This window comes from Nelumbo lutea, chromosome 1 (assembly GCF_056320005.1).
Source record: "Nelumbo lutea isolate HS-2025 chromosome 1, American lotus-T2T, whole genome shotgun sequence".
In the NCBI taxonomy this organism is placed as follows: domain Eukaryota; kingdom Viridiplantae; phylum Streptophyta; class Magnoliopsida; order Proteales; family Nelumbonaceae; genus Nelumbo; species Nelumbo lutea.
The window spans coordinates 191,017,281-191,036,728 of NC_142684.1; positions in this window are offsets into that span (position 1 = coordinate 191,017,281).

Sequence of the window (19,448 nt, forward strand, 5' to 3'; positions counted from 1 at the left end):
TTCTCTCTTCTTCTCACGATTGCATAGCTTCTCTTTGGTAGTACAGGACTTACGATCGATTAATGCGTCACCTCTCCAAACAATTCTATGAGCTCCCTCTATTGGGCTTCCCAGAGTACCCGTTGAGGCAACAATTCATCTCTTACATTGAGTCATACGCTGCTAAGTTTTCTATCATGCCCAGGTTCCAACAGTGGGTCAAAACAGCTGAGTTCGACTTGAGTTGTGGGCTCTGAAGGGTTCGAACCCAGGACATTGAGTACTTCTCCCGATGGCTTATTGTCGCTACCGAGGAGAAGCCTGTAATTCTTGAAATTTCAGGGATTGACAAGTTTTGTTGAAGAGGAAGTTGAAGGTAGAGGTTTGATTTCATGAAAAATTGAGAGATTTCGCAGCATTCACCTGAATGCATAACAAGGCATCATTTGAAAATTTTTTGTGAGCATCAACTGAAAATTTTTGACCCTTAACTCAAATCTCTCAAAAACCCTTAGTCATAGCATCCACCGGTAAGGGTTCTCTCCACTTCCTCTTCACTGAGCCAATTGATGCTTTTCTTGACATGAAGCTTCCCCCCCCTACTGGGGAAGCTTCCCTCCCTAAAATATTTCCAGCTAATGCTCACAAAAATTGAAGGTAGAGGTTTGATGGGTTCGAGTGGTTCAAGGCCTTGATCATTGGAACATCGGAATCGGAGTCATGGAGCATGAGAACAGTAAATCTCTTGAATACAAAAAAATGAAAATGAAAATGGAGTAGAGAGATTCGTCGGCAAGTGGTTGTCGATGGGGTTATGGCATGGAGAGAGAGAGAGAGAGAGATGGGGTATCATCGGCAGGTATGCTTCCAAGGACCGAAAGAACTGATGCCTGAAATCACCATCAAACTATCGTCGGCCTTCGATCATCGAGAGGGCTGATTCTTACGTAGATTACAAAAAATATATCTAAAGGGTAAAATAGTCATTTTATATTAAAGGATGTAGGGTACACTTAGTCAATTATGTAAATCTTAAGGATAGTTTAAGAAATTTACCCTTTTAATAATTGACGTGAATTGGTCCACTAAGCCATCTATTACGTTGCTCGACCCAAAAGAGCATCAACAACATTTTTTGCATTTGAACACACAATTATCGCTCTCTATATTTATTGCTTTGTAAAAATTGATGCCTTGGTTATTTATACACTAAAAATTCATGGTTATTTATACTATATAAAATCTATACTTCCATTGGTTTTGCTATACTTTTACCCTTTAGGCTTAGATTAGAAGATTACAAATCCAATGTTTGCACGACAAAATACAAGGTTTTTGTACCATACATATTTGTATGTGTATTCTTTGTAAACCAAGCATGGGAAGGGTACAAATATAAATATATATAGTGCAAATACAACCTTTAGAAATACCATTTACAATGTTTTGTAATGAATATATTTGTATTTATATTCTTTTCAAACGAAGATTTACTTGAACACGCGCGTAGAATGTGTCCTTACATTAGTTATTATGAAAAGTTGCTTTATCTTAATGGTCGACTCCATCATCACACTACACAACATAGCCTTCCTTAATTTCTACTCTCTCTCTCTCTCTGTATATATACCCTAATCTAATATTGAAACCCTACCCATGAATTCAGAGGCATGTGACCAGACCTGTGGAATTGTAGGCACTTTGTGGTATGGGTCAGTGGACCTTTTGTTTGTTCACCTTGCTTTATCCTCACCCATTAATCTCCCTATAATGTGTAATATGTAAAACACAAAAAGAAAATGTCTCTTTGATTGTTGGCACCTATTTTAGATGTCTCCTCATTGAGATGGTATTTGGTTCAGTGGCTATTTATTTGAAAAGATGACGCCAATTCATTGCCACATAGGTATTTATTCCAAAATGCTATTAGGTAAGAGTGTTTATAAACAAATGTTTTATTGGTTTGTGTGAGAGCCAATTGTTGGGGAAACACCGCTTTTAATATTTCCCTCAACACCCAGACATTTATTTACTATTTAGCTTTTGTGGCACCTAATGCAATCTAATGGTGCCTAGTTATCAAACAATACCATATAAAATGTTTATCAACCACTTTCTTGTATTTCAAGGTAAATTCATTATAAAATATTTATTAAATAAACAACTATAGTACCAAACAAAGCCTAAATAACAATCCATCTTGAGCACTAGATCATTGAGAATAAACCTCATAGAGACAAAGCTCTAATGTGCCAAATGCCTGAAATCTCCATTCTAAATCTTCAAAGCTTCTAGATGAAAGTTTTCTTGTGCCATATCAAATTATCAATTGTTGTAAAAATAATAAAGAGGTAGAATAGAACTTATCGCTAATCGCTTTCCAAACTGAACTTGTAGTGCTATGATGTTGTTACAGAAACTTGGAATTGGGAATTGCAGAGAGAATGAGGGCTGAGTCGTGCCACTTGGTCACTCTACTTAAAATCACATTTGCCCCCCTATGGTGCAATCAGGTGATCGCAAATCGGTCACCAAGATAAAATAGCCCACAGGCTTCTAGTAGGCGTGCACTTGCTTACTGGACCTCCACGAACCACAGAAGATTGATGCTCAGATTTTAGGGAAGACAGAGAAGAAGATTGTAAAAAATTCTATGTGTAAACTAGGTTGACCAACATCCCTTTTATAGATTGGCCTCAGATTCGAATAGATACAATTGTGTCATTTCAGACAGGAGTCTCTTCAGAAAAATGCACCTGTTCGATGAGACACACGGAGGAGGAAGAGACACGAAAAAAGAAAACATTTAAATTTAAAACTAAATTCGAAATTGAAGAGACACACATACACGTACCTACGCCCCGACCCGACCCGTGCGTACACGTACACTAGATCACTAAGGAAATGGTAACAAATTTGATGAAACCATCATTTAAGACAAATCTAAGATCTCTGTAATCTGCTCTAGAGTGGAGCTGATTTAGATTTGATTCCGCTACATCCATATCCAATCCAATTATTGAAATTTCAAATAGAATATCTTATTTAAGTTTGATATTCTGAATTTTGGATCAGACTGGTATTTAAACTTGCTCAATTTTATTTTGGATTTCTAAGCCTTGTATTTGCACTCTTCCCAAATTGAGGGATGGAGGTTGTGACTAAAGTTCTTATCATACAAAGGCATCTGTCACAGGTCCAAGTGGTTTGTTGAGTGAAAGAATTGATGCAATAGCTTTGGGTTTAGTATGACTAAAGACTGGAAGAGTACTGATATAGAGCACCAACAAGTATGTAACTATTTTAAAATCCACCATTGATTGTTGATCAATGACTTCTTTGAATTTGACTAAATCTGAATTTCTTACCATTTGGTTCTTCAGCGAATAAGAAAAAAAGTTGATCAAACCCATGCATGGGTTTCTTATTCTTCCGTGAATAATTTTGGTTCCCATTGACCAAGAAATCCAAGTTCTTTTTTCAGATTTATGTGGAAACAGGAAAAGTTTATTATTTTTTTGGGTAGCACTTATGGATAAGTGACATCCATCTCCTAGGCGGGTAAATAACTTTCTGACATGGGGAAAGTTGCCAACAGTTGAATGAGACAAAAATGGCACTTTTAATAATGGACTTTTATAGCTAAAACAATTATTGTCTTATTACTTGTGAAATAAAAAAGCATGGGCTATCCAGGTAAGTAACTTATCGAAAAGCAAGCGGGGCCTAAATACTACAAATTAGGACATGTCGTCTTATTTTCCTTGTTCTCTTCTATGTTTTTGTTGTATTTGGATGGGTTAGGAAGGAGAGTTTTAATGTTTATATTTTCAGGTTCTGGGCAAGGCGGGCTATGTTCTCTTATATTATTTTAATAAAATTTTAAGGTGGTTGCTCCTCTACCTTAAATAAAGATTTTTTCGCACATAATTTTCTCCTTTACGCCTTCCCCCCCCCCCCCCAAAGTGCTGGTTATAGGACTTGATTCCGCGTAATATTGGAACAACCCAGCTAACACACCAACGAGCCAACCCTCGATTGGTTTGAGGCTAGAAAGAAAAACATTATTAAGAAGTATCACTCATTTGTACAAGATATGTAGAAATTGTGTATCAAATAATATAGTTTAACATTGCTTATATTAAAGCTGAAAAAATGTAAATGGTATGATCTTGCCGGTAAAGTTCTACCAAGTAGGGAAATTTTGTTGCAGCTCTTTATTATTGTAAAAAGAGCTTTCAAATACTTAGACCTATGCACATGAATGGAGTTATTTCATATTTGCCGCTATTTATGGTGGTCCATCATTAAACACATGAATATATTAAAATGACATAAAACTCATAATAGCTTGTCATGATTTTGAAGGGATGAGAGGCCCATCATATGGATGGCCAAACCTTACTGGTAGTTTGGGCGAAATTTCAAAAATTTTTCTCTCTCCCATGTTGGAATCACATTCCTTATTTTAGAAAACTGCATATTCAAGGATCAATCTTGAACCTATACCAGACCAGATCTGAAACCAAAAGGTAGGAGAGGGATATACCTGATACAGAGTAGTAGTAACCCCCAACGAAAGTGTTCATGCCCAAGGAGATTACCAAAAACTGCTTCCACTGAAGATGAGACAACGTAGGATGGAGCATAACCAACATGATGGCTCTTCAGCAAGAACTTGATTCTTCACCAAGAATATGATGGAGGGTGAGTGAGCACAATTTCAGATCACATTTTCTGCCAAAAGGTGATATCAAGAACCCTTTCTTGATCGCTTCTACAAGTGGAGATTGAACTGGTAATGGCAGCAATAGAAAGAGAAGGCAAGAGCAGAAGATGGCGTTAGTCCAACTGTATGTTATCTTCTCTCTTGTATCAGTAAAGCTGAAGGATGATTTGGGATTCTCCCTTCTCCTATATTTATAGCTTTAAAGAGAGCATCTCCTAATCCCATTAGGAGTTTCTTAATCCAAATCTTGTATTTGGATCTGAACTCTCTTTAAGAGATAAGGACAATCCCTTATCTTATCTGCAGATAAAGATCAGATTAGGAGTTTTCAGATCTAAATCTCTATTTGGATCTGGACTCTCTGAGTCGATAGGGGCAATCCCTTATCCTATCTGCTTATCTAAATCCCAGAACCGCCCCTCTTTAATTAATCTTATTAAGCCTGTTCGAATTGGGATTTAGGCCCATTAACTCTATGTGCTCACTTATCCTCCAAACTACTGCCCAGTTGGATATCCTTGTATGGCGTGGGACCCAAACATTGATCTACACATCAGCCACATGGGTTCAACCCAGCCTCTGTTACAAAGCCTGGCCGAATTCACTGTAGGAGAAAGTGAACCCCTGAGTTCATCACCATGGGCTCTTAATAGGCCCAACATTTACACTAAATGGTTCTTGGGTCAAGCCACCTTATAAAAACCCAAGGATTGTGGGCAGATGCAAGATTAGCCCATCAGGTATTACCCGTAATGGTCTTACACTTATCCTCCAAACATTTTGAAACCATAATATATCTATCTATCTCTCTATATATATATATTGCAAAACAAATTTCAATGGTTGAAATCGGTTGCCGACAACTTTGGTTTCCATCAGAGAGAGTGCATCCCTGATCATTCACTTTGTCCGACAAAATGACTGATCTTGTCACTATGATCACCCACTCAGATGAATTCTCGGACTATCCCAACATACCTAGGTTTTGACCCTCTCTAAGGATCTCACTGATTGGCATATCAAAGACAACCCAATCCAATACCTAGTGAAGTATCATAATCGAGTCTAAGGGTCAGGTGTAACATTCCAATTTTGCCCATCTATCTCCAAGGTCCAAGGCAATACTGGAATTCTGGTCTAGTTCAGGGTTCAGGGTTTCAAAAAAACCCACATTGCATGTACCTCAGGTCTCACACTCGTAGCTGAGACAAGCCACCCCAACCAACTTGGCGGCACATCAGTGTTAGCCTTGGCATAAATCTCCCTAGGTCTATGCAATGGCTGTGAAGATTCTAAACTAACACGAGGCTCATATGTGCCCAGTTTAAGGGTATTACACAGAAACACACCATAATAATATGAATCAAATATGTACTTTATTCATTTACATTAAATGTCATAATGTACATCATTCTGATTGGAGCTAAGGGCATACACTATCTAACAGATTTTTCATTTAAAGCATGGAAAGACTTAAGAGCAACTCAAGCATTTTTAATTGTTTTCTCATGGTGTTGGGGTCAAGGTTCTCATCTAATCAATTCCATGGAAAGCATTTAAATAGCGTGTGCTTGGTTACTGGGTAGCTGGTTCTACAAATATCTTCAGGTACACTATACCGACGTATAAATGATTTCATTTACTCAATTGACAAACGACACATGAACCACTTATGCCTACAAGGTGTTCGAGTTAATGCTCAAATTGCATGAAATACAATACTATAATTGCTCAAATAATTTAAAATAGTTAAAAGTGTTGTTAAATTATTTGCCTAATTATACATATTCATGCATGCATACAAATCACTTATGTTAGGATATGGTTTTGGCCCTAGGCTAAAACCATGAAATCTCAGTCTTCGATGTATTGTTATGACTTCATCTTGAATTAAATGAAAGAGAAGTTAAGGTCAGGCCACAAAAATAGATCAAAGCCCATGATTCATGGTTTTATCTCAGGGTTAAAACCATATTGGAGCTAAAATAAACTCACATCATACATGTATATGCATATAATATATAAACATTTCTACATGAGGACAATTGCATGCATGCAATCATAATAGAGATGTGTGGTTGCAATTCACTACGGGTAGAGGGTGGATAGGAAAAGTGAGTAGGAAATCCCATTTGGTTTAGATGGACACTCCACAAAGTGTGCCCTTACATGTACATTTCACCATGCATATTGGAAACATGTCTTGTGTGTGGCGTGGGGAGATGTCCTTAGTACACGGTTGGGATGTGTTGCGGGGCATGCATTGTGGGGTGTCGATGCGAATTCAATGAGAGGAGAGAGCAAGAGTTCGTAAGTGAGCTTCATTAATAATGGGCGATGAAGTAGGTGAAGACTTTGGAGCCAACAAAACTCCCTCCTATCCCCTATGGGCTCTACCTTCTCCCCTCTAAAATGTATTGTTTACTTTAAGCTTTGCCTCACTTTGTTGGGATACTGGGATGAAATCCTTGGGGAAAATTGTGAAATCATGGCTTTCAATGAATTGAATAGCCTCACTTAATAGGCCACAATATAGAGCAGTGATTCACGGATTTAACCAAAGGCCAAAGATGTCCAAGATTTTTTTTAATTTTTATTTTTTGTGAAAATGGCTAATCATGAAATATGCGAGATATTCAATAATGGATGATAATATATAAATCAAAAGGACTTAAAAATTGTTTCTCTAAAATACTTTTTTTGCAAACTTCCTTTATTGACTCCTAAATTAGAGTCCAAAATTGGGGAGTGTTGTTTGATCCAATTCTTTGGAGTTTGGACCTGTTGTATTACTTATTTATTTATTTATTTTGTTTTTTTGACCAACTGGAAAGACTTAGAACTTGAAAAACGGTTTATTGATATTCTTTTTCTTCTTATGATTTGCATCCATAAATTAGCAATTGAATACAATTTATGGTCGTTTGTCCAGATAATATTTACAAATAAGAAACAAATCAATAATGAGCATACTTGTATTGTGATTTGCCTTCAGAAGAATAAATTCGCCCAAAGAAGCCCTAGGCCAATTTCAAGCACTTGCTGGCCAGGCCAACCGGATTAGAGACCCACACTCAAAGAACAATGGACTTAGGAGGCCGTTTGGCTAGTGTTTTTGGGAAGATCTTTTGGTAGTTCTAACAGTCAAAAGACGCATTGAATTTTTGCATGAAGATCTGAGCAGCCCAGAGCTAGTTTTGCTATTGTGCATCTTTCTGTGTCTTTCCGAGTGAGAATAAAGCGAGAAAGACATGAAGCTTTCCAAAATCAGCCAATCTTTTGGTGCACCAACTTTTGGCAGATAGTTATGTTACAAACCAAATAGAAAAAGACTGCGACATGGTTTGCCCGACTAGTAAACAACCAAAAGACCGCACGGAAAGACGCACCAAAGGGGGCCAATCAACAACCAATACTTTGGTGCCAATCAACAACCAATAAACCTGAACAATTGAACCATCGATTCATCAAACCCATTAAAATGGTTTTTTTTTAACACTGATTTTTGAAAACTTTATCATATTTGCATCACTGATTAACTTGTTAAGCTTGATTGTTGAATTCTTGTCATGTTGAACTGGTGAAAAACAATACAATCTTTGGGCAAAGTTTTAAAACAATGAAGCATTGACACAATAGCAAATGCAGTTAATAAGATGAGATAAAGTAAAAAACGAAGGGAATAATGCAAAGATGAAAAGAAAAAAGAAAAAGAAGAAAATAAAAGGAGTGTTAATTTCTTGCCTTAATGCACAGGATTTCTTGTGTCATGGAGGGATGGAAGGTATTAAAACTTCAAAGGTGAAGTGCGCTAGAATTGGAAGAAGAGTTCGACTATGGTACTGTAAAGGCATGATACCAAAAAACTTATAGCCAATCAACCAGTATTATAATAGAGGTGATCAATCAGGTGGTATTTATCAAAATTCATAAGATGCGTTAATTGGTGAAAGTTCTTCTTGTACCATGTCTTTCTGGTATCATAGATTTTCCCTTGAAAGAAATATGCATTCACCCCAAATATAAATCAAATGCACATGAACCCTAAAATCCTTAAAAAATAATATGTATCTATAGGTAAAGCTGATGCAAATGTTGTATGCATACGGATTTCTAAATTATAATGTTTTACAATTGAAGTTATTTTATTTATAAGTAATTTGTCAATTGATTAGTTGGTAAGATCTATTGATTGTAACAACAACTTGGGTTTGAATCTCACTTGCACAAGCTGGATTGGGGGGTTTGGATTTCCTCTTCACACCCTCCTTACAGCACTTGCAGCCATGCAGTGGAACTATTCCATGAGGAGGAAATTCAAATTGCTAATATTATATAAGTATTTTGATCATTTTATTTCATTATTAGCAATAATACAATATTTTGAGCAACCCACCCAAGAGTAGGGATGTTAATGAATCGGTTTTGGATTGGACCCCATCCATACCAAAACCAACTTGGACAGATTGGATGGACTAACAAGAAATATTGAATTGGACTAGTCCAGACTTAATGGTCCAAAGCATTTATTGGATTGGACTAGACCTGGTCCATTCGTAATGAAATTATATTGGATTGAGCCTCAGGGTGCAAATGTATTGGATCATGATTTGATCCTATTCAAATCCGAATTTATTTTTTGTTGGATTCGGATCACCCTATGTCGGGATTCGAATTTGGATAATAGGATCTGGGTCACCCTATCCAATCTCTGATCTTATATATATATATATATATATATATATATATATATATATATATATATATATATGTGTGTGTGTGTGTGTGTGTGTGTATATACATATATATTCTTGTATATATGTATATATACATATATATTCTTGTATATATATATATATATATATATATATATATATGTGTGTGTGTGTGTGTGTCTATATATATATTAACTAATTGATTAACTCACCTTTACTGTTTACATATTATCTCAAACTACCCCTATTATTTCTAACAATTGTCTAAAGCCTCCCTTGCCATTAACTTTTCGTCATACTTCGTTCTCATGTGACATCACGTGATTGGTCAATTTTTTAAAATTCCTAAACTACCCTTTTACTTCCCATTCCTCTCTGTCCTCTCAATATCTCCATCTTTCCCTTTCTCTCCTCTCTTCTTTCCTTCCATCTTCCTTTCTCGTTGTAAGGCCTATGTTAATGGATTCCGAGAAATCAACTACAAATCGACGTTGTATCATTCTCAGACTGCCTATTCTCCTCACTTTTAATAAGAAGGAGATGGTTGTGAATTAGGGAGTTCGTTGAAGAGTTCCACCCAGATGGAGAGAGAGAGAGAGAGAGAGAGAGAGAGAGAGAGAGAGAGAGAGAGATGGTTGTGAATTAGGGAGACCGCTGAAGAATTTCACCCATAAATACCCTGAAATTCGTACGATATGAGGATGAAATCGTTGATCACTGAGTGAGGATAGGGGAAGCCAAAAAAAAAAAGATTTTGTTGCCAATTAATTTCAGGTAAGAAACACAAAAAATGATGTTATCCCTCTCTTTCCCTCACTTGGTCGTGGTATATGATTGTGTGATGTTACATCTCTGGCTAGATCTGGCACGAAAAAATCTATTTGTCTTCCAGTTTTGTGATGGCCTCTCACCGATTGGATCTCAATGGGAAAATGTAGCTAGAGCCATCCACGGTGGAGGTCGATTACTAACTAGACTCTTTGCTTCTAATTGTGTTGAGCATGATTGGAGATGTGAAGGCATTGGGTCGTTGCTGCATTGTGTCATGTTAGTTCCATTTTGTGAACAGACTGACGACGAAAGGGTGCAGATTTAACTACATTGGCAATGACATGTTGGATGGAGGGGTTTTGTTTTTGTCAATACTCGACATTTTACTTGCTAAAATTGAGGTTGTATCTTCGACGACAAGTTATGATCAAATAGATGGGAATAAAGGGAAGGTAGAGAAGATCATTGCTCCACGGAAGCTTGGAGTCAACTAAGATATGAATTAGGGGGCAGTTCGAGGCTTACTGGTCACATAATTGGTTTGTTTGTAGAGGCATCGGTCTTTATGCTCCCTAGAGTCCCATTCTCGATCGACCCAAGAGCATGATCATTGCATATTCATCTCCTTTGCCCCCTCTACAGTCCACAGCTCCAAGCCCATGTGCTCTCCTCCTCCAACAAATACGAGAGCTCTTTTGACCTCATCAAACTCTGCTACCACATGGATCGGAGGGGTTGTTGTTGCTGCAAATCTTTTTCGTGATTGAGAATAGGCGGTTTGAGAAATGACACAAACAGGGGGAAGAGAGGAAGAAGAAGAGAAAGAAGAAGGAGAAGAGAGAGAGAGAGAGAGAGAGAGAGAGAATCTATCTATCTATCTATCTATCTATATATATATATATATATATATATATATATATATATATATATATATATTAAAACTGGTCCTACCATGTCAGCATAACTCTCCTTTTAGAGAAGCTATTTATCTATTTTCTCCTTTTTTTTGAATTTTGAATTTTTTAATTCAATGTCATTATTGAAACAACCAATGAGTTGCACTTTCCCAATAACCTAAATAATCTTTTATACAATTTCTCCTAAACTACCTCCCCCACTATCCTTCACTTTCTCCAAAATTATCTCTAATTAGCGGGGACCCGTGTGATGCATGGGATTTATTAAAAAAAGGTAAATAATAGAAAGGGACATATAATAAAATACCTCTCATAGTTTCCTGGATTTATTAAAATCTACCCTATAGTTATAATTTTATTAAAACACCACTTATAATTTGCAATGGATTTAATCAATCTTCCATTAGATGATAGTGGAAAATGATAGTATTGACCCTAACGTTCATTTAAATAAATTTAATAAAAAAACAAAAATAAAAATAAAATACCATTTTTGCCCTTAATAAGACATGGGCAACCACTCTATTGGCTATATTTGGCTAATTTTGTTTTCTATACAAAAAAGTGTTAGGGGTGTTTTTTGAATAAAAAATCATGGGCCTAATGGCAAAACAAACACTCCTTAATGAAATGTTGATTAAGTAAATAAGTTATAAAATATATGGGATGTTTTAGTAAAATGAAAATTATAAGATAGGTTTAAATAAATATGTAAAACTATACGGTGTGTAGGAATGGCAACAGGGCGGGGATCATATTCCCCATCCCCGACCTCGATTCTAAAATTAACCCCCATCTTCGGTCCCCGATGGGGATGGGTTCCCGTGGGGACCCGAATCCCCAAAATGTTTTTAGATAATAGTATTTTTTAAAATAAATCAAAATTTTAAATTATAAATAATGTTTTAAATATGTTTGGATATATATAATGTAAATAATATAATAGTAAATTTAATATAAATAATATTTAATATATATATATATATATATAATCGGGGTCGGCGTGGGGCGGGGACCTCAATCCCCATCCCCAACCTTGATCGGGGATTCCTATTAATCCTTGTCCCTGTCCCCGCCCCTGCCCCGCCAAAACAATCCCCATCCCTAGCCCCATCAGGTTAGGGAAGTTAGGTCCTCATTGGGGATGGGGAAAATTGCTATCACTAAAATGTGTGTTCTAATAAATGACCCTAATAGAAACACACAAGAGTATAAAATTGTTTTATATTTTCAACTTTTTAAATAATTAATAAGTATTCATATTTTATATACTACTTTTAATAAATTTTTTATAATACAAAAGTAACAATAATTAATTTCAGTTAGGTTTATTTATCAAATTGATGAAACCAACCAACTTGATTAAGTCGACTCAAGTTGGTTGATTTTCTAGTATTTTAGGTTGGCTTTGGTTCAAAAGTTTTCTAATTTGACCAAGTTTGATTAGTTTTACTTTGACCATTTGTAAACTAACCAAAATCGAGCGGCCTAATTATGGATATATATTAATATTTTATATTTTAAATATAATTTTTTATATGGAAAAGAGGGAATTTTCCCAAATTTCTTAGTCTAAAATGTTTTATATCATAAATCTAATTTTTAAAATTATTATTTAATAATTGCAATATAAGTTTTAAAACTAAATTAAATTTTTAGGTTAAATCTTTTGAACAGACTGATTAAACAAAACAATTGACCCAAACCGGTACAACTTGAGTGGGTTGGTTTTCACAAAAGGTTATTCGGTTCAGTTGACCAACTCCCTAACCTGACCAGGTCAATTTGGTTATCCAAATAGCCTACGGCTGAACCGAACCAACTTATCTTCTAAATTATCTCTAATTCCTATTTATCTCCAAAATTATATCTAATTTAGTAGGGAGTTTTTCTCCTAAATTATCTCTAATTCTTATTTATCATCTCCCCTACTTTTTATCTATATCTATCTAAAGAAAGTTTGGATTAAAAAATTAAGAATTATTTAAATATTCTAATAAAATTATATAATAACTTTAAAACTATTTATTAAAAACACAAAGTTATATTTTTACAAAATATATCACGAAATTATGTACTAAAAATTTAAATTATTTTTTTACTGGTTATCAATTTAAATAAATAAAATTTAAATTATGTAAATATTCTATAGATTATTTAAATATTTAAATAACTAAATATTTATCATAACTAGATTTTTAGTTAAAATAACAAAATTATATAATAAATTAAAAAAATTCTTTAAAATAGAAAAATAATTATAACATAATATTCAAATTATTAATAATTTAATATATTATAAAATTAATAATGAAATGATGTTATATATATATATATATAAAACAAAGAGGCCAAGAAAGTTTCTCCTTTTTTTTAATTTTTGTTTTTTTTATTCTATGTCATTTTTGAAACAACCAATGAGATGCACTTTCCCAATAACCTAAACAATCTCTTCTCCTAAAATTTATCCAAAACTACCTCCCCCACTTTCTCCAAAATTATCTCTAATTCCTATTTATTTTCTAAATTATCTCTAATTTCGTAGAGAGTTTTTCTATTAAATTATGTCTAATTCCTATTTATTCTCTCACCTACTTTTTATCTATATCTATCTAAAGAAAGTTTGGATTAAAAAATGTAATAAATAATTTAAATATTCTAACAAAATTACATAATAACTTTAAAATATTTACTAAAACACAAAAAAAAATTATATTTTTACAAAATATATCACAAAATTATGTACTAACAATTTAAATTATGTTGATTGGGTTATCACTTTAAATGATTTTCAAATATTTAATAATATGTGATAGTTTTAAATAAATAAAATTCAAATAACAAAAGAAAATAAATATTTTATAAATTATTTAGTTATTTAAATAACTAAGTATTTATTATAACTATATTTTAAATAACTAAAATAACGAAATTCATGTAATAATAGTATAAATTATGATTTTGTGGATGATTAAATTCCATAAATAACTAATATTTTAAAATTTAAATATTTTACATATTATTTAAGTATTTAAATAACAAAAATATTAAACATAATTAGATTTTAAATACCTAAAATAAAGAAATTATGTAATAAATTTAAAAAAATCTAAAAGTAGAAAAATAATTATAACATAATATTGAAATTAACAATGGTTTAATATTCTTACATAATAATGTAAATAACTAATTTCACTTATATCAAGTAATAATTTGAGAAAATAACTTTCAAAAAAATAATATTTATTAATAATAATTTCAAACTCTTTATTTGTATTCATTATATAATTATATATACTAAAATTAACCCTTATTGTAATTCAGTAAATATTTATTGTTTTTGTCATAAATTTATTTTCAATGGTTATGTATAAATTTATTTTGTTAGTTTTATTTAATTGAAAACTTTCAATCATTATTGGAGATTAAACTACTATTAGTGAAAATTTTAAATTTAATTTATTTTATTTTTGTAATAACTTATTGGTTAATATTTATTAGAGACTAAACTATTGTTTGAGATTATATTATTTATTAACTAAGTTAATATATTTTTAGTACTTATTGTATTTTTTTATTATTGATATATTTTCAATAATTGTGTATTTTTTTATAAAATTTCAATAATTATTGGAGATTAAACTATTATTGTTTATTAGAGATGAGACTATTACTTTAGCTGAAATTATGAGTGTTCATTTGTTGGTTCGGTTCGGTGATAGGCTATTTGGCCAACCAAATTGCCCTGGTCATGTTGGGTAGTTGGTTAACTGAAACCAACTGACCTTTTGTGAAAATTGACCCACTAAATTTGTATCGGTTTGAGTTGATTTTTTAGTTTGGTCAATCGGTTCAAAAGGTTTAAACTTAAAAATTAAATTAAATTTTAAAAATTGTAGTGCAATTATTAACAAATAAATTTTAAAATTAGATTTGTGATATAAAACATTTTAGACTAAGAAATTTGGAAAATTTCCCACTTTTTCATATTAAAAATTATATTTAAAATATAAAATATTAATATATATCCATAGTTAGGTTGTTCGATTTTGGTTGGTTTACAAATGACCAAAGCGAAATTGATCCAACTTGGTCGAATTGGGAAATTTTTTAACCAAAGCCGACCTAAAATATTAGAAATCCGACCAACTCGAGTCCATTTGATCGGGTTGGTCGATTTCATCAATTTGATGAATAAACTTAACTGAAATTAATTGTTGTTACTTTGGTAATATAAAAAATTTATTAAAAATAGTATATAAATATAAATAATTATTAATTATTTAAAATGTTGAAAATATAAAACAATTGTATACTCTTATGTGATTCTATTAGGGTCATTTAATAGAACACATCTTATAGTTTTACATATTTACTTAAACCTACCTTATAGTTTCATTTTATTAAAACATCCCATATATTTTACAACTTATTTACTTAATCAACCTTTCATTAAAGAGTGTTTGTTTTGCCATTAGGCCCATGATTTTTTATTCCAAAAATACCCTTAACACTTTTTTTTTGTACAGAAAACAAAATTAACCAAATATAGCCAATAGAGTGGTTGCACGTGTCTTATAAAGGGGCAAAAATGATATTTTTACTTTTATTTTTCTTTTGATTAAATTTATTTAAATGAACATTTGGGTCAACGCTATCATTTTCCACTATCATCTAATGGAAGATTCATTAAATCCATTGCAAATTATAAGTGGTGTTTTAGTAAAATTTTAACAATATGGTAGATTTTAGTAAATCCATGAAACTATAAGGGGTATTTTTGTAAATGCCCCGTTCTACTATTTAGCTTTTTTTTAATAAATCCAGAGTCCTCACTATTATAAATATATTAAGCTGAAATGTGTACCTAAGAAGGTTTGAAGATGAAGGAAATGGAATCTAATAGTACTTTTTGCCTTTTCTTATTAGAAATTACAAGAATGCCACTATCTACCAACTCTCTCGCTTTTGCTTTTTTTTTTTCTTTCAAATTACAAGAATACCATTCTCTCCTACCAACTCTCTCTCTCTCTCTCTTGCTTTTTTCTTTCAAATTACAAGAATGCCACAATCTTTCTCCTATCCATGGTTTTTAGAATCGAATCGGTGATCAAACCTGTAAGGGCACCATTTTTCGGTTCGGCAATTCAACCGTCCAGGTCAAACAGTTTGACCCATGATGTCATAAATAAATAAATAAATAAATAATAGTTATATATAATAAAAATACCATAGAAATTTAAATAAAATATGCAAAATATAGGAAAAAGAATAGTATGTGAAAAAATAAAAATATCTAAATATAAAAATAATAAAATACAAAAAATATGGAAAAAATCCAAAAAATGCAGAAAATTTTCCAAAAATATAGAAAAAAATCCAAAAAATTCCAACTGTAGTACTTAGACCATTTGGCCTACCTGAAGCATCCATGACAAAAGATATGTAGTCTAATAACAAAAAACACAAGGCCCTAATGCAAGGCAGCTTGGATCTATCTTGCCTTGGGGTAGTCTAATAATATGTAGTTCTATACAGATCTATTTATCTCCAAAATTATCTCTAATTTAGTAGGGAGTTTTTCTCCTAAATTATCTCTAATTCCTATTTATCATCTCTCCTACTTTTTATCTATATCTATCTAAAGAAAGTTTGGATTAAAAAATTAAGAAATATTTAAATATTCTAACAAAATTATATAATAACTTTAAAACTATTTATTAAAAACACAAAAATTATATTTTTATAAAATATATCCCGAAATTATGTACTAAAAATTTAAATTATTTTTTTACTGATTATCAATTTAAATTATGTAAATATTTTATAGATTATTTAAATATTTAAATAACTAAATATTTATCATAAATAGATTTAAATAGTTAAAATAACGAAATTACATAATAATTTTAAAAAATTTCTTCAAAGTAGAAAAATAATTATAAATTAATATTCAAATTATAAATAATTTAATATATTATAAAATTAATAATGAAATGATGTAAAATAAAAAATATATATATATATATATATATATATATATATATATATATATATATATATATATATATATATATATATATATATCAAAAATGAGAAAATTTATCATAACTAGATTTAAATAGTTATAATAACGAAATTACATAATAATTTTAAAAAATTTCTTCAAAGTAGAAAAATAATTATAACTTAATATTCAAATTATAAATAATTTAATATATTATAAAATTAATAATGAAATGATGTAATATATATATATATATATATTAAAACAAAGTGGCCAAGAAATTTTCTCATTTTTTCTCATTTTTTGTTTTTTTATTCCATGTCATTTTTGAAATAACCAATGGGATGCACTTTCCCAATAACCTAAACAATCTCTTCTCCTAAAATTTATCCAAAACTACTTCCCCCACTTTCTCCAAAATTATCTCTAATTCCTATTTATCTTCTAAATTATCTTTAATTTCGTAGAGTTTTTCTACTAAATTATGTCTAATTCCTATTTATTCTCTCACATACTTTTTATCTATATCTATATAAAGAAAGTTTGGATTAAAAAATTTAATAATTATTTAAATATTCTAACAAAATTATATAATAACTTTAAAATATTTACTAAAACACAAAAAAATTATATTTTTACAAAATATATCACAAAATTATGTACTAACAATTTAAATTATGTTTTTCTGGGTTATCACTTTAAATACTTTTCAAATATTTAATAATATGTGATAGCTTTAAATAAATAAAATCCAAATAACAAAAAAATTTAAATATTTTATAAATTATTTAGTTATTTAAATAACTAAGTATTTATTATAACTAAATTTTAAATAGTTAAAATAACGAAATTCATGTATTAATAGTATAAATTATGATTTTGTGGTTAATTAAATTCCATAAATAACTAATATTTTAAAAATTAAATATTTTACATATTATTTAAGTATTTAAATAACTAGGTATTTTAAATAACAAAATATTGAACGTAATTAGATTTTAAATACCTAAAATAAATAAATTGTGTAATAAATTTAAAAAAAATCTAAAAGTAGAAAAATAATTATAACATAATATAGAAATTAACAATGGTTTAATATTCTTACATTATATTTGTAAATAACTAATTTTACTTATATCAAGTAATAATTTGAGAAAATAACTTAAAAAAAATAATATTTATTAATAATAATTTAAAACTCTTAATCTGTATTTATTATATAATTATATATACTAAAATTAACATTTATTGTATTTCAGTAATTATTTATTGTTTTTGTCATAAATTTATTTTCAATGGTTATGTATAAATTTATTTTTTTTATTTAATAGAAAACTTTCAACCATTATTGGAGATTAAACTACTATTAGTGAAAATTTTAAATTTAATTTATTGTATTTTTGTTATAACTTATCGATTAATATTTATTAGAGGCTAAACTATTATTTGAGATTATATTATTTATTGACTATGTTAATATATTTTTAGTACTTATTGTATTTTTGTAATTATTGTATTTTTTCATTATTGATATATTTTCAATAATTGTGTGTTTTTTATAAATTTTCAATAGTTATTAGAGATTAAACTATTATTGTTTATTAGAGATGAGACTATTACTTTAGCTGAAATTATGAGTGTTTATTTGTTGGTTCGGTTCGGTGATAGGCTATTTGGCCAACCAAATTGCCCTGGTCATGTTGGGTAGTTGGTTCACTGAAACAAACTGACCTTTTGTGAAAATTGACCCACTAAATTTGTATCGGTTTGAGTTGATTTTTTAGTTTGGTTAATCGGTTCAAAATATTTAAACTTAAAAATTAAATTAAATTTTAAAAATTATAGTGCAATTATTAAAAAATAAATTTTAAAATTAGATTTGTGATATAAAACATTTTAGACTAAGAAATTTGGGAAATTTCCCACTTTTTCATTTTAAAAATTATATTTAAAATGTAAAATATTAATATATATCCATGGTTAGGTCATTCGATTTTAGTTGGTTTACAAATGGCCAAAGCGAAATTGATCCAACTTAGTCAAATTGGGAAATTTTTGAACCAAAGCCAACCTAAAATATTAGAAAACCGACCAACTCGAGTCTAGTTGATCGAGTTGGTCGATTTCATCAATTTGCTGAATAAACTTAACTGAAATTAATTATTGTTACTTTTGTAATATAAAAAATTTATTAAAAGTAGTATATAAAATATGAATAATTATTAATTATTTAAAATTTTGAAAATATAAAACAATTGTATACTCTTATGTGATTCTATTAGGGTCATTTAATAGAACACATCTTATAGTTTTACATATTTACTTAAACC